The sequence below is a fragment of the Ochotona princeps genome, chromosome 13 (genome assembly GCF_030435755.1).
Source record: "Ochotona princeps isolate mOchPri1 chromosome 13, mOchPri1.hap1, whole genome shotgun sequence".
NCBI classification, from domain to species: Eukaryota; Metazoa; Chordata; class Mammalia; order Lagomorpha; family Ochotonidae; genus Ochotona; species Ochotona princeps.
Window position 1 is genome coordinate 27792145 of NC_080844.1, and position 27761 is coordinate 27819905.

A 27761-nucleotide genomic window follows, 5' to 3' on the forward strand; every position below is an offset into this window, starting at 1 on the left:
TTTTAAAATGCCCATTCTGTTGGTGGTTGAAGAGTGTGGAATCCTCTTTCATACACAAGCATTCTGTGCCATGACTTCAGAATGGGAGATCTGGTGAGGGTTGGCCTGTGCCCTCAGGGTTCTTTCAGCCTTATCAAAGCATACAGTGTGGCCACAGCCTGAGATCCAGTGGTTCTGGGATCCCAAGACAACCAGCCCGAGGTCTAGGGACCAAGACAACTATCCTAGGCCTAGGGAATGCTCCGTGAAGGAGTGAACCAGAGAGAGGAGGGAATGTCGACAAAGTGACTGCAGACGAACGCAGGACGGAATCTCATCAACAGCTTGATTTTTGTAATCAGCACACACAGAACAGTAGGATGATGAGGACTTTAAATCTAACAGTTTACAGAGGTTCACTCTTGTGTTTTCAACTGGTGTGTGTTAGATTTAATGTAATTCTAAATCCAATATTTGCTTTCTGTAGAGTCATAGTTATGAAATATGAGAAGATAGTTAATAAATTTTAGTCAATTTGTTCATCTCCTTTAGAAATATTGAAGTAATATGTGTTTGCTGTGGATCGTCTAGAAAAACAGTAGAGGAAAAAATTTGCCTTCAATTCTGCTGCTGAACTGTCACAAATAGTTTATAGCTAAATTCTTCAGACACACATGATTATTTACTTAAGATAAATTAGGATCAACTCCAAAATAGGATTATCAGATTTCCAGACAATGCCCATTTTAAGGGTTTAAAAAATTCTTTATTTATTGGAAAGGCAGAATAACAGAGAAAGGAAGTGACAGGAGAAGCAACTACTTTCATTTGTCAGTTTTCATTAACTGCTCCCTGGTTACTTTTTTCCCCCAAGGGGAAAGGCTCCAGGACACCCAGCTGGTTGGAGCAGAGCCCCGACTGCCTGACTCGAGGCTGTGGCCCTGTCTGGTTCGCAGCCCACCCGGGAGGAGCAGTGTTGACTGCTACTCAGCTGTGGCCCAGTCAGTCTACGCTCAAGTCTCACTTGCTAGCTTTTGGATGTTGGGCTCTTCAATTCTGAAAAAAAGTTATTGTTTCCTCATCTACAGAATGGAGTTTGGAAATCAATGTTTGCTCCCAGGATTAAATAAGGGTATTTATGTAAAGTGTTTGGAACAGTGATGAGCAAGCATGGTGTGCCAGTTGACAGGTTCTGGGAGCTGTCTCCTTGGGCCTGCGTCACCTCTGACTTAGCATTCTTTGGCGTGTGTCTGACGTGGAACTCACATGCCTGCAACGCTGCCAGTGGGGGAGTCGTTTGAGACAGGTGAGGACCTCCCAAAGTGAAGCAGCCGTGATGCATGGGATGCAGAGCTGCTCACGGGGCAGAGTGACATAGCAGACGTGTTGCAGTGAGGGTCCGCTCTACGGACACTCAGCGACAGGCACAAAGCCCAGTCCCAGAGCCAAAGCACCTCTGCCCTGCACAGCCCCACAATCAGCTCTTCCTTAGCTCTCCACAGATTGATGGTCAAGACCGTCAGCACCTCACTACTGTAAGGAGAAAAGGTGCTAAGTCACAGCCTAGGAATGGTTATAGGACCTTGATAGCCTTGTTCTTTTCTTCATCCTAAACATATATGGAATATATTATTGGAAAGGCAAATATACAGAGGGAAGGACATACAGAGAAGAAGATCTTTCATCTGCTGGTTCACTCACTGAATAGCCACAGTGGTCGGAGCTGATCTGAAGCCAGGAGCCAGGAGCTGCTTCTGAGTCTCCCACGTGTATGCAGGGTCCCAAGGCTTTGGGTCATCTTTGACTGCTTTCCCAAGTCACAAGCAGGGAACTGGATGGGAAATGGAGCAGCTGGGACACGATCTGGCATCCATATGGGATCCTGGCTCATGCAAGGCAAGGATTTAACCATTAGGCTATTGCATCAGGCCCAACACAATCCTTTAAAAACAATGTATGGGAATGAGCATTTGATGAAGTGGTTAAGATGTTCTTGGGATGTCTGCATCATGTATCAGAGTGTCTGAGTTCAAATTCTGGCTCCGCTTTCTATCCAGCTTCCTGTTAATGTACACTGTGGGGGACAACAGGTGATGACTCCAGTCCTTGGCTGTCAACACGCATGTGGAGATGTGGCTTGAGTTTTGAATTCCTGTCTTCAGTCTGATCCACTCACAGCTCTCTTGAACATTTGAGAGTGAATCAGTAATGGATTATCTGTCTCTGCTTTTAAAGAAATAAATAACAAACAAGTAAACAGATAAAATAATGGCAAGAAAGTTTTATGCTGATGGAGGTTAATCATTAGAGGAAGACTGTAAGGCTATCTTTTAGACATTGCTGGAAGGGGTCAGTGTTGTGGTGCAGTGGGTTAAGCTGTCTTCTGTCATGCTGGTGTCCCGTGTGGGTGCTGCTTTGTGTCTCAGTTGTTCCAGTTCGGATTCAGCTCCCTACTAATGTGCCTGAGAAAGCAGTGGGAGATGGTCCATGCACTTGAGTGCCTACCACCCATGTGGGAGACCTGGAAGAAGCTCCTGACTCCGGCCTTTGGCCTAGTCCAGCCTTGGCTGTTGTAGTCATTTGGGTAGTAAACAGTGGATGGAAGATCTCTCTTACTCTGTCTTTCCCTCTCTTGCTTTTCAAATAAATGCCTTTCAAATAAATAAAGAAATCTGGAAAAATCATTATACTACTGCTTAACCAAAGAATGATATCACTGCTGGTCATCAAAATAACACATGTGCTGTAATGTGAGATGCTGGCAGTCATTTTATAGGTGGAATGCTTAGAAGGGCACTGAGCACAGGGCATTGGCCCACTCTGCTTGCCAGTATAACTTGCTGTCAGTTAATTTTGAGTTTGCTTTTGTTGGGACTAAATTGAAACGACCTCATCTAAGAGAGTACACATATTTAATATTAACCATGTGGCAAGCTACTTCAGATAAGGATGATCATCAGGGAAATTTTGTTATTTTTTAAAATCTTCTTTTAAATTTGTTATTATCATTTTATGACACAGTTCCATAGGCTTCTGGGATTTCCCTTATTCCCTCCCTAATTCCCACCCCCCCGCTACCTAGTTCCTCTATATCATTACTGAAGTATAGTTCTTCATGCACAGTCATATGTCCATCGTTGTCGGCATGGACAATGGCAGAGTCCAGCATCCTATTTAAAAAAGATTTATTTAAGTTGGATTTACAGACAGGAGAGACAGAAAGATCTTCTGTCTGCTGATTCATTCTCCAAGTGACTGTAACAGCCAAAGTCAGGAGCTTCTTCTAGATCTCCCACATGGGTGCAGGGTCCCAAGGCTTTTTATTTGGCTGTCCTCAATTGCTTTCCCAGGCCACAAGCAGCGAACTGGATGGCAAGTGCACAGCTGGGAGATGAAGTGGCACTCATATGGGATCCGGGTGCATACAAGGTGAGGATTTAGCCACTAGGCTACTGTGCTGGGCCCTCATCAGGGAAATTTTAATGATTTATTTATTTTTATTTGAAAGGCAAATTATGGAGAGGAGAGATGGAGACAAAGACCTTCTGTCTGCTGATTTACTCCCCAAACAGCTGCAATGTCCGGAGCTCAGCCAATATAAAACCAGGAGCGAGGAGCTTCTTCAGAATCTCCCACACAAGTACAGGATCCCAAGGCTTTAAGTCATCTTCTACTGCTTTCCTAGGCCACAAGCAGGGAACTGGATGGGAAGTGGAGCAGCTGGTACTCAAGCTGGTGCCCCTATGGGATGCCAGCACTGCAGGAGGAGGATTAGCATGCTATGCTACTGCTGCGGTTCCCACATTTTTATGTAGACTCTGAGGCTGAGTTGATTCAGTGAATAGAGAAAGAACAATGCAGGCATGGAACAGCTCATATTAAATGTGTGTGTGTGTGTGTGTGTGTGTGTGTGTGTGTGATCAAGCCTGGTACAATCCCAGAACTGGTGGGAGGTCAGTGAAGTGGGAGAGTGGGCGGTCAGGCAGACAGCAGGGTGAAGTGAGCGTGGAGGAGTGGCCAGAGGCTGGGCAACGTACGTCTTGGAAAGAGCTGGCATTTCCTTCTGGTCTTGTCAGTCATGGAAGGGCTTTGGCATTTGCAACCATTACTGTGCTCCCTGCATGAAGGGCTGATTACATGGAGAGCATGCCAGTGAGCCCAACATCTGGACCAGTCCAGCCAAGAGATGGAGGGCAGCGGTAGCAATGGCAAGAGAGGGAAGGAGAAAAACTCAGGATACAGTCCAAGGGCAGGTGTTCAGCATCGTGGTTCGTCTGCCAGCTGGATGCGTTTCTCCCACTGTGCGGTGGGGAGTCTTCACTCTGCCGCTGATTTCAGTTTCCTGCAATGCAGATGCCAGGAGGCAGTGCTTGGTGGCTCTGCTGCTTGGGTCTCTGCCACCCATGTGGGAGGTATGAGCTGAGGTCCTGCCTGGTTCTCAGGCTCAGTGGAGATTGTGGGCTTGGGGACTAAAGCAGTAAATGAGAAAATGCGCTTGCTCTGATGGTTTACCAAACAAACAAATGCAATGAGGGTGAAAGTGGCAGGACTTGGTAATGCCATGTTTAAAGGAGATAGGGAAAGGTGTCAACAAATCTCCCCCAATTGATTTAATCACTTTGCCTTCCCGCTTGCAAGGGGCAGGGTGATTTGCACTGAGTGAATTTCATTGGCTCCATAGTCACTTAAGCCTGGTTGGTCACACCTGGTATGTTCCACTCTGCATTGCATCGTGGATTATTGAGACATTTCTCTGCACTGAATTGTTAGCTGTGTGAAGGAGAGGTGATGCTTTTAGCTTCAGCCTACATCGCACCCAGCACAGTGCTTGCTGCAATCAGATGCCGAGTATCATTTTGGACTTATGCTTCCCTAGAGCTTGTTGTAAGAAATGTATTTTTTCCCCCTTAAGCTGAATAACAAAGTTTTTGTTTATCTTTAGATCTGTCTTTCAGCTTATAGCCTGTTGGTTACCTCCAGTGTCTTTGGCATATAGAGGATGAATTCAAGCTCTTTCTTTCCCCCTGCTCTTTGATTTTAGCCTGCAGTGGAATTGAGTTGTTGGACCAGCCCGGAGCCCAGCGCTTCATCCAAGTCTGGAATTCCTATCTGTGGGGCGAGAGCTACTGACAAACACGTGGAAGCATTTTACACATGTGTTTTTCTCTTTTCCCTCTGTGGCAAGGCATTTTCCTAGCTGCGCTTTGGATTTTCCCCTGTTCCAATTTTGGAATTTCCACATGGGGTTAGCCACTTGGTGAGCTGTTCTCAGATTGCCCGCTTACCATCAGGGGCTGCTTCAGCTGGGACCTCTTAGATCTCATTGTGTTTTGCTGAGCCTCCCTTCGCTGCCCCTCTGCCTGACTTCTTGCCTTTATTCTTCCACAGTCTTTCACGGTTGTGGCGTGTGAGTGTTTCCTTTCAGCCGCTCTCTGTCCTTGGGGAAGCTCTCCGTCTTGTCTGTTGCAGTTTTTGAATTTTGCCTCTGCTGTGGCCCAGCTGTGTCTGCTGTGGCTTAACTCACAGCTCAGAGCATGGGGCTGTTTTTCTTCAGTGTTGCCTGTTTCTCATCTTCCTTTGCCCTGACATGGTTTCAGACATAGTTTTTAATTCAGCCGACTTTTCCCTCATTATCCTGTTTCTTAGATGCTGATTCCAGTCTGTGTCTTTAAAATCAAGCCAATTTTGTCAATTTCTTTCTGTTTCCTGTTTGGCAGCGTGGAGAGTGCCACCGCTCTTGACAGCTGCTATTCAGTATGCCATTACTCAGCCTTGGGAGTAATTTTAGAATGCTGTGTGGCCCCGACTGTGGAACACTGTGTCCCCACGAGGGTGCATCTGAAGGAGGGGATGACCTGAGAAAGAGTCTCTGACATTTGTCCAGGCTTTACCATTTACATGAGACCTTTAACTATGGTATCCTGCTTCACACTCACAACAGAACAATGAAGGTTGTGATAATTTATGTTTTAAAGCCAATGAACTTGAAGATAATAAAGGGAAATGTTGCCCAATGCAGTCCAGTTAGAAGGTGATGGAATAAAAATTTGAACTTACCACTCACCGGTAGCTCTTTATGCTTTAAGATGCTATCTTTCCAATATCAACCCAATTTCAGGCTTGATAGACAATGTGGATTGTAGGCATGATCAGATCCACAAATCACACAGTGTTGTGAGGGTTTAGTCATCCTTTTGTCTCGACTTCTCTTGTATCAACTTTCCCTTTGTCTATCTATCTTCCTTTGGAACCCAGAATGGCTTGTATCAACTCAGAGAAAAGGAGACTTGTGGCCTTTCTGGCAGAAGTATAGGACCTGCTTCTCATTGGGTTTTCTGTTTAGTTCTGAGGCAGTCATTGTGATAAGAAGTATATGCTACTGTGATTGGGTAGATCACAATCATGTGACTTTCCTGAAGTCTGAGAGGCAATCGACTAGAGTTAACATGGTAGGAGAGTGGGGGCCAAGTATTTCCCTAGGGGAATTAAAAAAAAATGCTTTATTTGTTTTTATTGCAAAGGCAGATTACAGATAAGGGAGACAGAAAGAAAGATCTTCCATCCACTGGTTCACTCCCCAAATGGCTGCAATGGCCGGAGCTGAGCTGATCCAAAGCCAGGATCCAGGAGCTTCTTCCAGGTCTCCCGCTTGGACTCAGAGTCTCAAGACTTTGAGCCATCCTCGACTGCTTTCCTAGGTCATGAGCAGAGAGCTGGATTAGAAGCAGAACATCTGGGGGACATGAGCTGATGCCTGTATGGGATGCTGGCATTGTAGGCTGGGGCTTAAGGTGCTATGCTATAATGCTGTCCCCATCCCTTGGGGAATGTTGAAGTATTGTTAGCAGAATAGGAGTGAAGGATTGTTGGACAGGGGATGGTCTCTGAGCTGAGTCTTGCTTGCTTTCCCCTGAGATCTACTTTCTATCCCAGGTGTCCGATTTGTGTACATTGTGTTGATGGGCTCCATTTCACTCAGTGTCCCTATTGCATCTGGTCAATGGCAAGCTCTGGCAGACCAGAATCGAGTGAGTGTGAGGCGGTTATTCTACCAGTTTCTTTTTCACATGGGCACACCAGTAAATGTGTGTAAATGTAAATGAAGTTCATACTTGCATCGGCAGCCCTCTCTGCCATAGCTGGCCCTGTGTCTGGTGCTGTCCTCACTCCTTGAAGCCCAGATCACAGTCCCTCCTGGCTTCCTTGTACTCTGCTCACACTTGTGCAGGAGGCGCCTTTCCTAAGCTCCAGGTACAAAACCTGAGCCCATCATCTCGTTCTTGCCAGATCTGAATGATGTCTAGCTTTTTTTTTTTTTTAAAGAGATTCATTTATTTTTATTGCAAAGTCAGAGAGAGAGAGAGAGGAGGAGAGACAGAGAGGAAGATCTTCCATCCATTGATTCACTGCCCAAGTGGCTGCAATGGCCAGAGCTGAGCTGATCTGAAGCCAGGAGCCAGGAACTTCTTCTGGGTCTCCCACGCGGGTGCAGGGTCCCAAGGCTTTGGGCCATCCTCAACTGCTTTCCCAGGCCACAAGCAGGGAGCTGGATGGGAAGTGGAGCTGCCAGGGTTAGAACCAGTGCCCATAGGGGATCCCGGTGCGTTCAAGGCGAGGACTTTAGCTGCTAGGCTAGGCCTTCACGCTGGGCCTGAGATCACACTCTTTTTTAAAGATTTATTTATTTTTATTTTATTTGAAAGACACACATACACACACACACATTCACACATCAGGGGAGAGAGAGGAAGACAGCCAGAAGTCTCCCATTTAACTTCACACAATAAACAGAAATGGCACCAGGGAAAATCCAGGTGGCCAGAACCCCAGCCTGGTCTCCCACATGGATAGCAGAGACTCAAGTGCTTGCACTGTCACCAACTGCTTCCAAGAGCTGCCTTAGCACTAAGCTACACCTAAGGTATCTGAGCTGGGAGTTAAAGCAGGCACTCTGAAATGGGCTGTGGGAATCCTACACGGAGACTTAACTTCTGCATCAAATGCCCATCCTCAAACTCATGTTCTTAATTCCAGTTTTATTCAAATCAAAATCTTAAGGCACAGGAGCTTTTGTGACACAATATTGTGCTGTATCAGGTATTCTTCATAGCCAAAACATTGAAGTAAAATGACATTTTGTAAGAAAATTGCAATTCAGAAACTAAAAGTTGCAGCTCACTCTCTCCATGGGATTTTTCCATTTGAATCACATAGTCAGAATTATTTGAAATTTCACATATCTGAAATTATGAAAATTTCAGAAAGTTATGAAACTAGATGGCCGATTTTAGCAAAATCAAGTGCTGGTGCTTTCGGCTCTGGCCTTCAGCTTGTGTTGGCGCTGTGGGAGCTTGGGTGTCATGTGTGGTTCCAACTGTGACTGCCCCTTCCCTGTTTAATAACCTTGAAGTGACTTCTTTGTGGGATGTGTACTCTCAGATTTGTTCCTGGAGGAGGCCTCCCAAGGACACGATCCAAACCAGTAACTTGTGTATGGAGGAGGGACACAGGGAATGCAGCTGTGAGTTCAAAAGAAGCAAGGGTATAAAATGTTATTTTGACAGCTGGTCTTAGGAGAAAATGGTCTTTGTTTATTAAAAAAAAAAAAAAAAAGGCCTAATCAGGCCTCTAGGGCAGAAGGGAAGGCTTGGAGGGAATGACCTGGAAGACAGCAACTGGATTAGGAGTTTGGGCTGTTTGGTTTGACTCTCAGGGGATGTAGTGACCCCAGCTGGTAGCCAGGTTGCACACCCACATGGTTTCTTAACTACCTGCTCCCTTGCCACCGCAGCATGTGCCCCACATGTTGCAAACTTCTTGGCTGGGCTAGGTTGCATCCTTGCGGCTTTTCCATTTAAGGTTGCTCTGGGGATGTTAATTTTAACCCGAGTTCCCTTGGCTGCGAGTGCTGAGAAGCTGAGGAGGGGGTGGCAGACACCGATTTTCTATGTGCCTGGAAACATGCTGGCTATGTGATTCAACTGGAAAAATCCCATGGAGAGTGTGAGCTGGAACCCCTGTCATGGCAGGCATAGCCCCAGCTCAGCCCCAGGCTGCTGCTAATCCCAGCACTGCGGTGGGATGCGGGAAAGGCATTCATTATCCCGGGGCCTTGGTTTCCTGTCTGTAACCCAAGCGGGGGTTGGACCAAGTGATGTTTCAGGCCAGCCTTCACCCTAACTCCAGATCCTTCAGTGTTTCTTGAAGTTGAAGGCTGGATTTTTTGCTCTTCTATTTTTAGAGGAGATAACTCATCCAAAGAACAGAGTGGTGACACAGTCCTGGGGGAAATTCATGTGTTTTTGGAATCCCTCTTTTAAAAAAAATATTATGAATCCTATAGTTCTGTGTGTTTCTTGCTCCCTCTTCTGTCCAAACTTTGGGTTACGCTGGATATTTTCACATTTTGAAGCCCGTCATATAAATCGGGACTTTTCTATTTGAAACTTATCCTACTCTGGTTGGTGCTGATGTTTCCCACCTTATTTTAAAAACTGAGGCAAAATTTCTCATATAACTGAAAGGTATATGTTTCTTTTGTATGTTATTTTTTTATTTATTGGAAGCAAGGAAGAGAGGAAGAGCAGGAGGAAAAGAGAGAGAGAGAGAGAGAGAGAGAGAGAGAGAAAGAGAGAGAAAAAGAGAGACACCCTATCAAACAGTTGATTTACTGCCTAAATTCCCACAGTGGCAGGCTGCTCTAGACTTAAACCAGAAACTGGGAACTCAACCTGTGTTTCCCAGATAGGCGCAGGAACTCTGCACCTGGGGCCTTCACCTGCTGCCTCCCAAGGTATGCAGGAGTAGGAAGGGGAATTGGGAGGAGAGCTAAGACCTGAAGGCAGACACCTTGCTATAGGTTGTTGCATCCGAAATGGCATCTGTTACATCAAACACTCCCAAACCATTTTAAAATGCATAACACAGTGGTATTTAGTAGATCCATAACAACTCTTGTTTTGTCCCAAAATATTTTTATCATCTCTAACTAAAGCCTGTACTCTAACTGAATGCATGCTGTGTCTTTGCAGTCCCTGGAAATCACCGATCTGCTTTCTAGAGCTGCTGATTCACCTTTTCCGGCATTTCAGGCATACGGAATCAGACAAAATGTAACCTGTTGGGCCTGACTTTCTTCACCTTGTAGAAAGTTATGGAAATGTACCTGGGGTTTAGCATTCATTCCTTTTTGTGAATGAATAATATTCCTTCCAAAAGTTTCCAGAAAAAATGAAAGTAAAAGGTAAGTTTATTCGGGTGTAAAAAGTTTTGACAACTGTGCTTCTTTTGGTCATTGTATGAATTTTCCATGAGCATTTGTTTGTTTATTTATTTGAGAAGCAGAGAGGGAGAAAGGGAAGGAGGAAAAAAGGAAAGGTGCTTGTGGGAGAGAGAAGGGGAGGAAGAGAAATAGGGAGACAAAGTAAAAGAGAAGGGAAGAGAGGGAGAGAGAGAATATTACCTTGGCTGCTCCCTGCTCTGAATGCCCCTAATGTGCCAGACTGAGCTGGGGCTTGGGGTTGACATTACAAGCCAGAACACAATTCAAGTTTCCTATGTGGGTGACGGGAGTCTAGTTATCTGAGCCTTCTGCACTACCTCATAGGATGTGTAGTAGCAGAAAGTAAAAGTCAGTGACCAGAGCTGGGACTGGAATCCAGGCACGCCCATGGCAGCACAGATGTCTTGATAGCTTGGCTAGATCTCTGCGCCCCTGTGACCTTTGTGAAGCTGTCTTCTATAAATAATTTCAGTATTTTTGTGCTAAAGTGAGGTTATCTTTTAATTCCATCACCCCGCAAGCTTTTTGAAGTACCATTGAATGTCACAGTTTGCCTACTGAATAGTTTGGCTTATTGTCAATGGTGCTGTTGTGAACATGCGTGTACAAGTATTTGTCTTCAGTTCTTTTGGGTATATGCTTAAGAGCAGACTTGCTTTGTTCTGTGGTAATTCCACACCTTAACTCTGAGAAATTGTTACACTGCTTTTCATGGTGACTGTGCATTGTACACTCCTTGAGCGTTGTGGAAGTAAATGTCTCATTTTTTTACATCCACCCCTCCCCTTTTTTCTGCTTAGAGCTTTCTGGGTGTGCATGAAGTGGTATCTAACTGTGGTTTTGATTGTTGCCTTTAAGAGGTTATAAGGCATCTTTCATAGGCTGCCACTTCAGCCCAGCGCAGGAACTGAAAGACACAAAGCGAATTCTTTTGTGAATTTATTTGAACCAGAAGTTTCATCTCCTTGTTGTGTTGCATATTCCTGGCCAGTTACTGGCTCCCCTCTTGATTTCAGTTTCTAGCCAATGGAAACCCTGGGAGGCAGTGGGAATGGTTCAGCTGGGTTCCTGTTGCCTACATGGGAGACCTGGATGGAGTTCCTGGCTCCCAGATTTGGCCCCTGGCCCAGCACCAGTTGCTTTGGGAATCTGGAGAGTAAATTTGCACAATGAAACTCTCTCGTATGTATCTCTTTGTTTCTCAAATTAAGAAAAAAAAAAATAAAGAGGATATGAAAGCCAAGACTGAAACAGTGAAATGTTTGGTTTCAGTGAAAGTTCACTTTTAGATACTAGGCTCTTCCTCTTGGGGTAGGTTCTAGATGAAATTATTAACTATTCCTGCTCCATTCGGTACTGGAACAGGCTTTGCTTGCAGGGCCACACCTGCTGTTTCAGTCATTTGCTGTCTTAGAGGGAACCTGGCTTTGTGTTACACCTGAGGGGCAGTTTTTGCTTTCCTCTAGTTGTGGACCTGTGTTTTCTGCAGGGGATTCATTTGCATTTTTGGCCCTAGTGAGTCCATCTGTAGGAAACTCTGCTCAAGTGGTTCATCTGCTCAGAGCAAGGTGACCACAGGTCATGGGATGCAGTCCGCAGCATCTTCCAGGCTGATGGACCGCTGAGGCTGTCTGGGCTGAGCTGTTCCTAGTTGCCATTTGAGTGACCTTTCTAACTGGGAATTTTTTCTTTTTCATCATACAGCACTGCTCTTGCCAATAAATCAGGGCCAAGGTCAACATTATGTATGGACATTCCAGTATTCAGAGTTTTAGGGGTGGTTTTCCTGTAGCTTCTGAAACTAATGAGATCTACTTACCTTCTATTTCAAAATTAAGCACCAAAAAGTAAAAAAAATTATTCATTCATCAGAACTAAGGCAAAAAGATGGCTACTGTATCCTTTTAGTATGATACAGCCTCGTGGTTTAGCAGGCCTGCCAAAGGAGTCTAATTATTTAGGCAGGTGAGTAAACTTTGTTCAAATCATTTTTAGTGAAGTTTCCAGACTTAGTGAAGCTACACCTTAATATATGAATTTTCCAAACAGCTTGTCTAATAGGAAAGATAAACTCCAAGACTATTGTACTGTGCATAATTAGCACTTATTGAGTGTTTAATGTAGTATTGTTTTAACATTGTTGCAAAGGTTTATGAAAACCTAGATTCTCAAAATTTTCTTTGAATGCGTCTTACTGTCTTTCAGATTTCCTTATTAATGAATGAGTTGTGTAGCATCTGTGGCACATGTTCTTTTTTATCTGAATGAGAGTCATGTTTTAGCCTCTAAGAATTTTGGGGGGATAAGGATTGCTGGTGATTCTATAAGAAACCCAGAGGAGGATGGGATTTGGTCAAAGCTGGCATCAGTGCAGTGATCTCTGTCTTATGTATGAGAACTGACGTCCAATAGGATAGTCATGGATCTGTTCTCCAGTGCTAGATAAACACTGCAGGGTCCCTAGCACGGTAGATTCCAAGCTTCAAATCAGTAACTTCAAGACATTTGTAAGATCCGCTTTCATGGTCATTGTTAATCCTGCCCAACATCTGGTAGGTCTGGGTCTCCTGCATGTGGCTTCTCTGTTTTCTTGGTTCTTCTTTATCTGCCAAACACTCAACTAATGGGTCCTTTCTTGTCTAGCTTCTCTTTTTCTTCCTCTCTCGGGTGTGAGGCAACCTGCAGGTGCCAGGAGCTGGGTTTGCAACCTAGTCATTGTTACCTGTTGCAAGCCGTTGTTCTGAGTGTTGTCTGTGTGGCAGATATCTGTTCTGGTGAGCCAAGGAACTCTGGGCAGAATGTTTCATGAGAGCTACATGTGTGTTCTGAACTTGGCTTCAGATGACATCTGCTCTAGGCATTGAAGGTGAGTGAACCCGAGTGCTTAATTATATTATGACTTTACATGAAAAACCACTTCCTGCCATCAGGTCCCAAGCTGTTTGATTGCATCACTCATCAGAAGCTTGGGCTGTTGATTTCCTTCCCACAGCTCCAACAAGAGTTTTCTAAAAAGGGGGTTCATTTTGGTACATCTTCCTCTTCCTCCATCTGTCAGCCGCACTTGTGTCTCTTCCTGCAGATTGTCCTTTACCTTCTCTAGACTTCTGGCATGGAGAGGTGCTTCCTGACTCAGGCTGGGGAAAGACAGTTGTGTTTGGAGGCCTTCTTTCTTGTCTTCCTCTTCCTCTTCATTTGGAGAGCACGTTTCTCCCAGCTACAGGGAATCCCTGGTCAGTTCAGTCAAGTAACCAAAGGCCTGGCTGCACATCCATAGGTCGTGTCTGTCTTGTGGTCAGCCCAGCTTTCTCCTCCAGGAAATGCCCATGTTGGCACCATTCAAGGAGGAGATCATTGTCCTCAACTGCATCTTGGGGATAAAGGTCTCTTACTGGCTGCTCTGGCTTGATCGTGTTAGGGGCTGAAGGAAGCTATGGCCTCATGTGTAGTCCTTGGAGCCTCAGAACCTCAATGGCATTCACAGAGAGGGCAGAGCAATGTCTTTGTGACTTGTGGGCAGCACTTTTCTCACTCGCCATGACATGTGATGCTTGTGAGCTCTGTAGCTCCCCTGCAATGCCAAGGCGTAGCTCTTATCCAGTGCCTGGGGCACGTGCTGAGAGATGGTGCTCAATGTGTATTTTTTTAAACATTTTATTATTATTGCTATCATTTTATGATACAGTTCCATATTCCCTTATCCCCTCCCCAATTCCCTCCCCCCCCCCCAATCTAGTTCCTCTGTATCATTACTAACATATAGTTCTTCATACACAGTCATATGTCCATCATTGCGGGCATGGACAATGGCAGAGAGTCCAGAATCCTATTGTCAAGATATAGTAAACAGTTTCATTGGGAGTCCATCTTTGTCTGGAAGTAGAATGCCACGTCGTTGCAGTTCACTGAGTCAGGAATGAGCTCACTCCTAGCTCAGCGCATGCTCCGTCCTTTCCCTTGCCCTTTCCTCCTTACGCAAAATGGTGCCCAATTCAGCTCTAGGGGGCTGACTGGGCTATGAAATCCACTCTGTTCTTGCACTGCCCATCCGAGATCTGCTGCTCTGTCTCTGCTCCTGGTCAAATCAAACGGACCAGCAGAACGGACAGTTCTTTGTCTGGGTTCACCTCCCAAGCTCCCAGTGAAAGTCCCTTCCCACCTGGTTGCTGGTGGAGTTCTGGCTGCTGGTGGCGTTCAGATCGCCGTGCTGGAGTATCAGTCACTGCAACACCACACTGCTGTGTCCGCTGCTTTTCTGTGTCTGTCAGTCTCCAGGTACCCCTCTGCTGTTGTTCTGTCCTTTCCTATTTCCTGAAATATGTTCTCTCTGCTTCATCCTGGTTAAATGTTTTTCTGTCCGTTTAAACTTGTCCTTATCCTATTCCTCCATCTTGATTCTCTCAATGTGCATTTCATGAATAAATAAGTGAATCAAATTAGCAGGAGTTTTGGTTCAGGCTCTGATAGGTTCACATACAAAGGGACTTCCAAAAGTTTGTGAAAAAATGAAACTAAAAGGTAAGTTTGGAGTGGACACACGGGGTTAAGCAGCTGCTAAGGACACCTACATTGCGCAGCAGAGTGCTTGAGTTCAAGCCTCTGCTCTTCTGTAACACATACCCTGGGAGGCAGCAGATGACGGCTGGAGTACTGGGGTCCCTTCCTCCCACATGAAACACCCTGATGAAGTTCCTGCCTCCTGCCTGTGGCCTGGCTCAGCTCTGGTTTTTAAGAGCATTTGGTGAGTGATACACAGGTTGGAAGCTCTCTCTATAATTCTACTATCAAAAATAAAGGAGATTAAATAAAAAATGTAAGTTTACTTTGTTGTAGAGTTTAAAAATATATATTTTTTTTATTGGGAAGTCAGGGAGACAGGCATAGAAATATCTTCTGTCCTTTAGTTCACTCCATAAATTATAGTAACAGCCAGAGCAAGGCCAGGTCAAGGCCAGGAGACCTGGACTCCCCCTGGGTCTCGCCCATGGGTGGCAGGGAGCCGAGTCCTAGAACCAGCACCTGGCTCCTCCCAGGGTGTGTGTTGGTGGGAAGCTGGTTCAGACTTGGAGCAGTCATTCAGATAGGGGCTGGGTGCCTCCAACTGCATGGCTCCATGGCTGAGCCTTGCCTGCCTCTGCTGCTAAGCATTTTTGAGATTATGCATAATTTTTCATAATATTCACTTTTGTTGACCTTTTTGAAGATCCTTCCCTCAAATACATGGATTTCAGAAAAATGTGCTGCAAAATAAATTTTCAATTCCATTTTCTATAAACATTTTAAGTGCCCTCTATTATTTTCTATAGATTTAGTTTTGTTGTCTTCATTATTTAAAACACTAATTGGGTCTAATTTTAAGAAATCTTGTATAAAATACACATGTTATATGGATACCCATTAAAACATGAGATCTTATTTTTAAAAATTCTGCAAAAAGCACAAATTCTGCCTGTAGTGATGGAAAAAATGCAAGCTAACCCATGGCAGTTCTGTTGGGCATGTCGGTGCACTGTACTAGCATCTTGGCCAGTGTTTGTATGGATGCCAATGGGAAAATGTCTGCTGTGATGTTTTCAGAGTGTACTCCTGGCTGAAGATGCATTGCTGCTGTTAATTTTTTTGCTTCCTTAACACAAAAAAGAAGAGATGCTCCCTTGTGTAGACAGCCTGCATGCTTAGAGCTGCAGCTTCCTTTCTGGACCGAGACCAAAGAAAGATTATTTTGGTTTTCAGGACTTTCTTGCTTTCTCCGCCTCTTCATTCTATTCTCAAGCTGTTGTTGATGGAATCTAGGTTTTCCCAAATGGATCACGTGAAACAGAGATGAATTTCTTCTCAGATGAAATGTATGAGGGGAAAGAACATTTCTGAAATGTATTTTGGTGGCTAACCACTGAGCCAGGAGAGAAAGGGCAGCAGTTGGCTGGAATTCCTCCGTGTCCAGTCTGCGGGCATCTAGCATCCTTCTTTATGCATGTGTCACTCTCCTGCTTTATTTGGGGGTGGGGTGGGCATCAAGTCAACGTTGTTAAGCATGATTTTTTGGGGGTGGGTGGGAAGGAGTTAGTCTCAAGATTGTTTATTCATAGTATGCGTATAAGAGAATTTTGAAAAATTATAGAAAGCAAATTAGATAGCTGAAATCCTGCATGGATTGAGTGATGTGTGCCAAAAAAATTTTATCAGGGATAGCAAGATTGTCCTAGGCATCCTGGGGTGTGGGCAACTGGGCATAAGAGAATACATCTGTAGGATTGAATGAATGTGGTATGTATCAGAGGTTTTATGACACTCTGTGCCTGTTAATATGGAAGCCTATGTATTTAGCAAAAGGAAAAAATGATGTTATCAAAAGAAAAGGAAGAAGTAAAAGTGGCTTGTAGTGTTTTAAAGAGTCTTCAGAGGCCGTTTTGTCCAATCTCTTAAGTGACTTGCCCAAGGTCACCCCGAGACTTAATGGGCGCATCCTGGGATTGAATTTGACTTCCTTGTCGATAAGCCAATGTTCCTGCAGTGTTATGACTCCCATGGCCCCAATTAACCTAATGTGGACCAACTTAAAGGCTTGAGGGAATCCACAAAGTTCCAACTGAAGAAACAGAGAGCTTCAGAACAGTTTATATTCTCATGACCTTGCTTTGTAACTGTGAAGCTTGTAGTTTATGTTTTAGAAAGATACACCACACTCTTATGGATAGCTTAATGACAACTTGTATCTTATGTTTTTGTCTCATTCCTTTGGAAAGGATCAAAACTTTTTATGGACATAGAAGGTTTCCTGATAGGCCCGTGCTGTTAAATTTGGGGACTTTGAAGAGAAAGAGGACACCTGAAGAAGGATCTCTGGTGCCCACCTCCCCGCAGAGACACCGCTGTGCATAGCTGTACTCACACGAGGTCACCCCCACAAAAGCCGTGGATGCCAGGTGAGAGACCGCAGTCCTTCATCATGTTGTAAGAACAGTAGCAATGAAGAAAGTGCAAAGGAAAACCTTGCCTGTATCACCTTCCCCCAGCTCCTAGGAGGATGGCACAGAGAAGGCCTCTTGTTTGGGAGATGGAGAACGAAGTGAATTCTAGTACCTGGGCTGCTGCAGGGAATTTTGGTCTGGCTGAACCCCCTGGCCTCTTTTCCCAGGCCCACACTTATGGACCATGTTGCCTCTGCTACCACTCCTCGGGGGTAAAAAGTTAAACTCCAGCCCCATGAAGAGATTGGGAGAGGGAGCTTTGGACCCTGCATCAGAACTTGGAGCTGCTGCTGAGATCTGGTGCTTGCCCTAGGCTGTGGCCAGTGCTTGCAGACTGAGCCTTGAAGCTTGCTGGGCATTAGGCTCTCGTGTCAATGCCAACCTCTGGTGGTCTAAGTGGACACCCTGGGAATATACAGGACTGTGGGGACCCAAGTGTGACTAGCCTGGGCCAGTATGGGCAGCTGGGGAGATGGTACATGGTTGTCATCATTGTTCAAGTTTGAGCAGACAGCAAAGGACCTAATGACTTGAAAATCAGGCAACTAAAGCCCAAAGCTTGGGAGATTCTAACAGTATGCATTATTAGGCTAGTGCCTGTGGATGAAGTTTGTGGACTTGTGTATTACAAGAAATGTTGAAGGAGATTGTGTAAACTAAAAGAAAGAGATACTAACAAGTATGAATGCTGGAATGTAGAAAACTCATTGGTAAGAATACTATACCAACAAATTCACAATACTTTAACATTAGAAACGTAGCACATAAGTCATTTGTATCTTAACACATGCAAGGTTAAGAGAAGGCCATATGAGGGCCCAGTGCAGTAGCTTAGTGGCTAAAGTCCTCACCTTGCATGAACCGGGATCCCACATGAGCACAAGTTCATGTCTTGGCAACCCTGTTTCCAATCCAGTTCCCTGCCTGTGGCCTGGGAAAGCAGTCGAGGACCTCAAGCCTTGAGACCCAGCACCCACATGGGAGACCCAGAAGAGGTCCCTGGCTCCAGATCAGCTCATCTCTGGCCATTGTGGCCACTTGGGGAGTGAATCAGCATACAGAAGATCTTCCTCTGTCTCTCCTCCTCTGTATATATCCGACTTTCCAATAAAAATAAAATCTATGAAAAAAGAGAGATCAATATGAAAGGAGTCAACTGTAATATTAACAATTTAAAATGTAGGGAAGGAGAAAGAGAGAGAGAGAGAGAAAAAGAGAGAGAGAGAGAGAATGAGAATTCTTCCATTTGCTGGTTCACTCCCCAGAGGGTCATTATGGCTCTGGCTGGGCCAAGTCGAAACCAGGGACCAAGAGCTTCATCTCGGTTCTCCATGTGATGCGTGGGGCCCGAATGCTCGAGTCGTGTTCTGTTGCTTTTCTCAGGCCATTGGCAGGGAGCTGATTGACCGTGAAGCAGCTAGGCCATGAATCAGGAACCGTACAGGATGCCTACATTACAGGCGGTGGCTTTACATACTCCAGCAAACATCTGTCCCAGGATGCCTATCTCGTTGTTTTTGTCTCTTTTCGTATATTTTTTAAAGAGATTTATTTTTTAATTGGAAAGGCAGATTTACAGATAACAGGAGAGACAGAAAGTATCTGTGAGTTCATTACCTAAATGGCTGAAACAGCCAGAGCTGAGCTGATCCAAAGCCAGGAGCCAGGAGTTTCTTCCAGGTTTCTCATGTGGGTGCAGAATCCCAAGGCTTTATACCGTACTGTCCTGCTTTCCCAGGTCATGAGCAGAGAGCTGAACTGGACATGCAGTAGCTGGGACACAAACCAGCACGCATATGGGATATCTGAGCTTGCTACAATGCCAATTCCTTTTAATAATTTTAAAAGATTTATTTATTTATTTTTGAAAAGCAAAGTTACAGGGAGGGAGTTGAAGACACATGCAAACACGTAGAGAGAGATGGAGAGAGAGAGAAAGAGAGGGAATGGTCTTTGAGTTGCTGACTTTCCTCCCAAATGCCCACAATGGCCTGAGATAGGCTTATCTGAAGCCAGGAGTTTCTTCTGGATCTCCCACATGGGGCCACGGTCCATGTGCTTGGGCCATCTTCCATTTCTCTCCCAGGTGCATTTACAGGGAGCTATAGCAGAAGTAGAGAACTTTGGAATCAGGCTAGCATCCATATGGGATGCCGAGACTGCAATTGGAAGCTTTGCCTCCTATACCATCATGCTGGCCCTTCATTTCATATTTTATAATCAATATTAAGTTGTTGTTATTCCAAGATTATTTTTGTTATAGTCAAAAGAACGTTTTTTGTAATTTTCAAGGTTACCTCAAAGCAAAACCTATGCATAGATTTCCTAAAAATAATAAACAATGAATCAGAGTATACCACTGGGGAAGAACTGCTTTCTACAAATTAATATTTTAATTTAGAAACAAAGAAAACAACATAATTATAAAAATGACAGTAGTGGGCCCGGCGCGATAGTGTAGTGGTTAAAGTCCTCGCCTTGCACGCTCCGGGATCCCATATGGTTGCTGGTTCTAATCCCAGCAGCTCCACTTCCCATCCAGCTCCCTGCTTGTGCCCTGGGAAAGCAGTCGAGGATGGCTCAAAGCACCCGTGTGGGAGACCAGAAAGAGCTCCTGGCTCCTGGCTTTGGATCGGTTCAGCTCCAGCCGTTGTGCTTACTTGGGGAGTGAATAATCAGATGGAAGATCTTCCTCTCTGTCTCTTCTCCTCTCTGTATATCCTCCTTTCCCATAAAAATAAACAAATCTTTAAAAAAAAAAGACAGTAGTAAGGTATTAGCTACCAATAATTACCTTTAATAGCAATGGACTAAATTATCCAATTAAAAGCTCTGGAGTGTCTGAATGAATTGAAAAGCAGAACTCATTAGATTCTGCTCAGAAGAAAATCATTTTACCTTTAAGGACACAGAGTGAAAGAGTGGATGGCAGAAGAGCTTCCATGCAAATGGTACTGAAAAGGAAACAAGAGAAACTATTTTTATTAGATAAAAAGATTTTTTTTAAAAGATTTTATTATTATTGGAAAGCCGGATAAGAGAGGAGGAGAGAGACAGAGGACGATCTTCCATCTGATGTTTCACTCCCCAAGTGAGTCGCAACGGGCCGGTACGCGCCGATCCGATGCCGGGACCAGGAACCTCTTCCAGGTCTCCCACGCAGGTGCAGTGTCCCAATGCATTGGGCTGTCCTCAACTGCTTTCCCAGGCCACAAGCAGGGAGCTGGATGGGAAGTGGAACTGCTGGGATTAGAACCGGTGCCCATATGGCATCCCGGGGCTTTCAAGGCGAGGACTTTAGCCGCTAGGCCACGCCGCCGGGCCCGATAAAAAGATTTAAAAATCTAAAACCAGGTCCCTATCAAATGATAGTTGGACTTGTCCTGTTTGATGAGGTGTGACATTTCTATAATTGGCATGGCACGTGTTTTTGAATGTGTCCGTTTGGTAGCATCATGATATTTAACTCTTTCTGAAAGTTGGTTTAAAGGTTTTATATCTTTTAACAAAGATGTGTGCTGGGCCCAGCATGGTAGCCTAGTGGCTGAAGTCCTCGCCTTGCAATTTCCTGGATCCCATATGGGTGCCGGTTCATGTCCTGGCTGCTCCGCTTCACTTCCAGCTCCCGGCCTGTGACCTGGGAAAGAGTAGAGGATGGCTCAGCCTTGGGACCCTGCACCTGCATTTAGAGACCTGGCTCCCGGCTTCGGATTGGCTCACCTCTGGCTGTTGCAGCCACTTGGGGAGTGAACCAGTGGATGGAATCTTTCTCTGTCTCTCCTTTTCTCTGTATGTCTGAGCTTCTCTCAGAAGCATTTCTAAAAAATTATTTATAATGAAAAGTCAGATTTACACAGAGAAGGAGAGACAGAGCAGAATCATTTTTGTTATTGTGGCAAAATATACACAATCATTTTATCCAGTTTAAGCGTTCAGTACATTGAATGTTATGCAAGTGTCATTAATCATTTCCAGAACTTTTCATTATCCTGAGCAGAAATGTTGATCTTGGTAAATGATAACTTTCCTTTCTTCCTCTTAACCACTAATCATCTCTACTATTTCTTAACCTGGTCTGTTGGGATCCAGGGCAGAAGCATAGTCTGAAATCATGGGTGTTTATAATTTTTATGTAACAATATGTAGAAGTAGAATTTCTGGTTCATATTCTCTTGTAACTTTTTCAGGACTCAGCATATTGTCCTCTACCCTTGCACCATTTCACATTTGAACAATGTAAAAAAAGCCCCAGTTTCTCCACATGCATATCTGTACCTGCTATTTTCTATTGTTTTGAGAGTAGCCAAACAAGAGTGCATGAAGTTGTATCTCATTATGTTTTTTTTAAAAAAAACTTGTTTATTTTTGTTTGCAAGGCAGAATTATAGAGTGAGAGGAAGAGACAGAGAGAGAGAGAGATTTTCTATCTGCAGATTCACTCCACAAATGGCTACAGAAGTCAGAACTGAACTGGTCCGAAGCCAGGAGCCAGGAGCTGCTTCTGGGTCTCCCATGTGGGTGCAGGGGCCCAAGGATTGGGACCATTTTCCGGTTTTCCCAGGTCATAAGCAGAGAGCTAGATTGAAAGTGTAGCATCTGGGACTTGAACTGGTACCCATATGAGATGCACAACTGTGCTGGTCTCATCAAGATTCTGATTGGAACTGTGTGTGCCTTTTCATATGTTTATTGGACATTCGTACATTCCCATTGAAGAAATATTTATCCAGGTTATTTGCTAACTTTGAATTATATTTCTTTGGTTGTTTGAATTGTGGTTCCTTGTACATTCTAAATAATTCCTTATCCGATATGGGATTTACAATTTTTTTTTCTCATTTTGTGTGTTGTTTTTTCACTATCTTTTTGATAGTGTCTTCTCAAACACAAAAACTTTCAATGTTGATGAAATCCATATTTTTCTTTTTGTTTGTGTTGCTTTGTAGAAGGCGTAATGTGGTTTGGATATCAAGTATGACAGCAACTCTCTGGGAGGTGTCAACGGGTTAGTGACAGTGGTCTTGATGCCTCTAACTTCTGTAATCACCAGCCATGGAGGTGCTGAGTTCTCACTGTGGGAGGGCCTTTTTCCTGCCCATCCCGAGGAAGCTGCTGGAAACCTGCAGAAGATGCACACATCATGCTTGGATCACTTACCAGTCACACTGCTACTAGGGACCACAGAATGTCCATGTTTGTCGGGGGTGTAGCAGGAAATAAAGTGTGAACTTGATGGAGCATAAGGTGGGCAACAAGGCATTTGCAGTGCTGTGGTTCATGCCCAAATTCAGGTACCAGCTTCCAGCATCTGAATCCTAGCTTTGCTGTTTATTATCCATGCCACTTTAGGCAAATTACTCCATTCTCTTTGCCTGAGTTTTCTTGTAGACAATATTGGAATGAAGATGTTAAAGCCTTTCATGAGTTAAGACACATAGAATGCTTGAAATAGTACTCAGCATATCATAAGCATTCAACAAATGTTCTTTAGAGGATTAAATGGATTCAAATATGCAAAACACTTAGAACAGTACCTGCTGCAGCCAGTATTATTCCCAGCACATGACATCCAAATGCAAAGTTCTAAAAAAGTTTTAAAGAAACAGAGTACAGACCAAACAGCATATTTCCATGGGCCAAATTCAGTTCTAGCACTGGCAGTCTGCAGTGTCTGGACTGAAATGGGAGTACTTTGCCTTATCTCCTAGTCAGAACGCACTTCTAAATGTGCTTTCTCTGGCCTCTCTGGGACCATGGGCCCTGATCTGCATTACTCCGCCCAGCCCTTTCCGGGAGTATCCACCTGAGAACATGAAAGCTATCCATATTCATTAGCTTCACAAAAATTTTCATTTCTTTACATATGCTTTTTTTTTAGGTTTATTTTTATTTGAAAGAGTTACAGAGAAAAATATGAGAGAGGTCTTCTATCTGCTGAAAGACCTAATGTCACAGAAAGCTGGGCCATTTAGAAGCTAGGAGACAGGAGCCTCCTCTGGGTCTCTCACCTGGATGCAGGGGTCCAAGGACCGCCCAAACACAGTTGTTTTCACAGGCCATTGGCAGGGAGCTGAATTGAAAGTGGAAGCAGCCAAGACTGGAACTGGTGCCCATATGGCATCCTGGAACACCAGGCAGAGCTCCCCCGTGATTATTTTTATATCACTTAATGAAAAAGCACTTTATCATCATTGGTCAGATAAACCTGAGAGGTTTTTAAAGAACGTTTGTAGCATTCATTCATTCAAACACTGTTACAGGCATGAACAATTTCAAGATGAGAGATGATTCACACCTCTATAGTGCTATACAGATTTCATGTTAGTGCTATACAGATATGTGCATTCAAGGCAACATTTAAGAATGGATAAATGAATAGCTAATAGTTATTTAGAACTGTTGGTCACGAGTGAAGGAAATACAACTCAACCAGGTGGTACCGGATTTAGTGGTTACAACTATTGTTTGGAATCACAGGAGTTCTGCCTCTGTATTTCTCATACTAAATGGCTTTCCCTTTACACCATTCCCAGGAAATTTCCCTCCCAGTGGTGGCAAGATTGGTGCCAGCAATCACTGGTGTTCACAGCCTATAAAACTTGGAATCTCAAAGTCTTCCAGCCTCCAGATTTCTATACTCTCATGGAAGGATTCTGATGGATCCTGTCTTGGACACATGTCTGTCTCTTCAGAACCTAGACTGGGGGCCGAGACTACCTGGGTCTGATTTAGATCCATTTCCATGAAGCCATACAGAGAAGGAATTTATGTATACACATTTGCAGATGCCTACCTCAAGCACTTTCCATGAGTAACTAACTGGAAATCTATGTTGCAATCTTGCTTTTTCCAAGTCTGCATGTTAATTAGAAAGTAGTTTAGATGATCCTGAAGTTTATCCATGGGTCTTCATAGGAGTTATTCTGTAGGAAATCAATATCAATCACAAGACATTGTTTTAGGCTCTAGCGTGTTAATGTCCCAGGCTTGACTTTCTCATCCCACTGGACTCATTGGGATGGGCCTATTGTGATATAACAGTGACCATGTGTTTGGTAGCAGGTAGTTTTATGAGATCTGTGTTTTTGCTACTCATTGCCGTACAAAACGTACGATGCCTATGCTGTCAGAAAAACAAACATGGCTATGATCTCACTCATATGTAGTTCTTATGGATTATTGCATTTTGCATGCAACTATGTCTATGCTAGAAAAATGAAAATGTCTTTGGAGTTTTTATTCTGATTAAAGTGAACAATTCAAGAAATAGAGGGAGGAAAAGTTCCTTTAAATTCCGTCACCCAGAGGTAAATACAATTAACATTTTGAGTAATATGCTTCTGGATATTTCTCTCTGCATTTTTACAACCCTCTGAAAAAGCAAGAATGAGTGCTGTCTTTCCTGTGGAGCCTTTTAGAGTCTTTTAAACTGTTTGTATGACCTGGTGAACATTTTTCCATATTGGCTTGTTGAAACAATGGGAAAGAAAAAGGAGACTGTTCTATTATTTATCCAGCTGTATATTCTCTCCAGCATGAGCTGCTGCTGAATCTATTTATTAGTGAGTTTTTGAGTTTCTTAATTTTGGTATGAAGTCTTTTCCCCTCCGCCCCTAGGCTTTTATTGTTCTTTAAACAAAAATCTTGGTTAAATTCTTAGTCATCAATTATGGCAATCTAAATTCAGCTCTTTTTTCCTGATCCTTCTTTTACTCACCGAAGAAACTCAAGAGTTCATACTAAACAAACATCTTTCTGTTTTGTTAACTCTTCACTTGGAGTGCAGAGACAATGAGAGAGGCTTGCGACCTTCTCACACAGCCCGCTGTAACAGATGGTATTGCCATTTATTTCTGTTTTGGAAGCTAGCGGCAAATAACCATAGCATCTGGGATGAGATCAGTACAACTTACGGATGGAAGAAAAGAATCTGAGAATTTCTGCTAGATGAAGATGTAACAGTCCACTCTAAATGTCACCACCTAAGGAAATGTTACCTTCTGCATAGACACAGCTGTGCAGGCTCACTGAGCAGGCTTAGCATTTAGCATGGATTGTAGACTAAGGGGCCTGACATTCTTAACAGATTTCTCTGGCCTATTAAACAGGAAGTTTCTGGAAATCATCTTCCCCCAGTTGATTGATTCAGTGTGGCCATTCTATTCAATGTTAGGTCCTAGAATCTCCAGCATGAAATCTGCCTTTCTTGGAGGGCAAAGAGTGCAAACTTTAGAGTTTAGAAAGAATGTGTGCTCAGTCAAATAGGAGCTGTGACCTTGGCCTCAATCTCCTTTGCTGGAAAGTAATAATAATATCAGAATTAAGTTGCCTCATGCAGTTTAATGCAGAGCAACTTAAAAAAGTGTTTAAGGAGACTACTGATCAACCAACAGAGGCCCAGAGCACAATGTTGGAGAGGGACTCATGGAGGCTCCCACTTACGATGTTAGTTCCTGGGGTCTGGGGAATTCAGGGTTTGCAGGAGAGGAGCTCAGATGACCAGGACAGGAAGGGCACTGTCATTTGCTCAGGATGATACCTGAGGATGTATGTGATAGCACGGCAGCATTTCAATAACCTACATTTCAGTCTGGAGGAAAGTGTACCATACAGTGTCTAGCACATAGGGAATATCAAATACAGTTTCCTTTTCCTGTCATGTTTTGAAAATTATGAATATTGTTATTAAGGAGATACACGTTCCTACCCACAGGCCTTTGCTTGTATTATTACCTGGCCTGCGTGAGAGATGAGGCTCAGCACAGCTCCTTTTAGTTGGTGATATTTTCTTCCTATATATTCTTCTATTTCTGTCATAATCCTCTTTAATCCATGTTAGCTCTTCCTCTGTGGATCACCCCTTCTTTTCAAGTAGCTTATTGATCGGTTCACGAACATGTTTCAGTGCGTTTGATGTGCTCAGCACTATGGCAGCATGGGGAGGCTGCTGCTCAGCCTCTAGGCCCTACCACACCTCTCTGATGGTCTCCCTCAGTTGTTGTAAAGCCTGCAGTCTCTTCCCATGTAAATCTCCACCCTTCTGTCCCCGCCACTTACCTTTCGATGCTGTTTTCCCATACTCCATGTTCTAGGGCAATGGGACATTTTTTCACTCTTCCCCACACCTGCCAGGTAATGTCATTCCTCTCTGTTTTTGTTTTGTCCTCACGGCATATTCTTCTCTGTCTGCACCAGCCTGGACTTGCTGTCTTTCCAGAAAATGCTGTGAGAATTTCTGGTCTTTGCTCATGCCAGTCCCACTATGGAATGCCTTCCTCCCATGCCTGTCTGCTTACATCTCTTTATCTAACTTCCCCTGACCTTGTGTTTTGTTTTTAACCATCTGCACTGTGAATTTGATTCCCTACATTACCTTGCATGTGGTTTTACATATTTAAAACCTGTGTTAAGTGGAATTTCTGCAATTGTGTCATAGACTCCTGGAAGAACTTGGTGGTATTTACATACTCAAGCATCAATAGTAATTATTCAGTGAACATTTGTGAATGATAGTGATGGGAAGACCATTGCTGGGATACAGGGGAGATCCTGCAGTAATGTATGGATTGGATAGAATTAAAAAGATACTGAAAATGAAGAGGCCAGCTGGGTGTCTGCTGAAGTGACTCATGCCAGGACAGAGATAATGGTTGTGAAAGTGAGGAATATAAGATAGGTATGAACAAAATAAGAGAAGAGTGAAAAAATAGGATTATAGGGCTGATTTAGCCCAACAAATGACAGAGTAGAACCAGAAGTAGGTACTAAAGTCGCTTGTTTTTAGAAGCCAAAAATTGGTGGAAAGTTGAGGAGATGGTGGATGTCGAGGCAGCTTTACTCTGTACGTGCTGAATTTGAAGACTCATGAACTAGTAAGAACTGAAGACATAGAGATAAGCATTGTGAAAGGAAGGCCATTAAAAGAATCAAAAGGTGGATTATATAGAAAGAGAATTAGAAATCCATGATTGAAACAAGGGTGGATACAAGGACTGGCCTGTGAGGTGAGAGGTTGGGGAAGGACATACAAAGAGGTTGAATTTAGAGTGTACATTACCCTGGAAACCAGCAGAGAACAGAATTGGAAGGCTTTGTTAGTGCTTGTGAAGAGTTAAGAACATCAGACTGAGAAAAACAATAGTGTCTGGAACAGCATGGAAATCAACCAACTTTTGGCGGATGTGCTTTTCAGGATGGAGTCCAGCCTATGAGAAAGAGGTTTGTAGGAGCTAAAGGAAATTGATTTAAACCAGTCTTAGCAAGTGAGCAAGTAGCAGGAACCAATTCACATAGTGTGAGTATCAAAAGAGAGTGTACTGGAAGTATTTAGTGATCTCTCATGGAGACTGGGCTGGGTTGTACAGCTGTATCCTGTGAGCATCTGGGCTTAGCAACTGTATGACAATCATTTGTCCTCACTCTTAGTTGGCTCCACAAAATAACTTGAATGCCTCTGATGGCTGTATAATTAGTTAGCACTGCAATTACTGTTCAAGTCAAGAGTTTAGGCTCAATTCCAATGACCTTAT

The 27761-nt window shown here is 43.9% G+C and overlaps 1 long non-coding RNA gene across 2 annotated transcripts in view; it reads left to right on the top strand.

The window, feature by feature from the left end:
* Positions 1-27761, top strand: part of LOC131481785 (uncharacterized) — a 230142-nt gene that overhangs the window by 103151 nt on the left and 99230 nt on the right. For both annotated transcript variants that reach the window (XR_009246559.1, XR_009246561.1), the window contains exon 3: positions 17008-17187. This is a non-coding gene — a long non-coding RNA (uncharacterized LOC131481785). The remainder of the gene's footprint in view (positions 1-17007; positions 17188-27761) is intronic.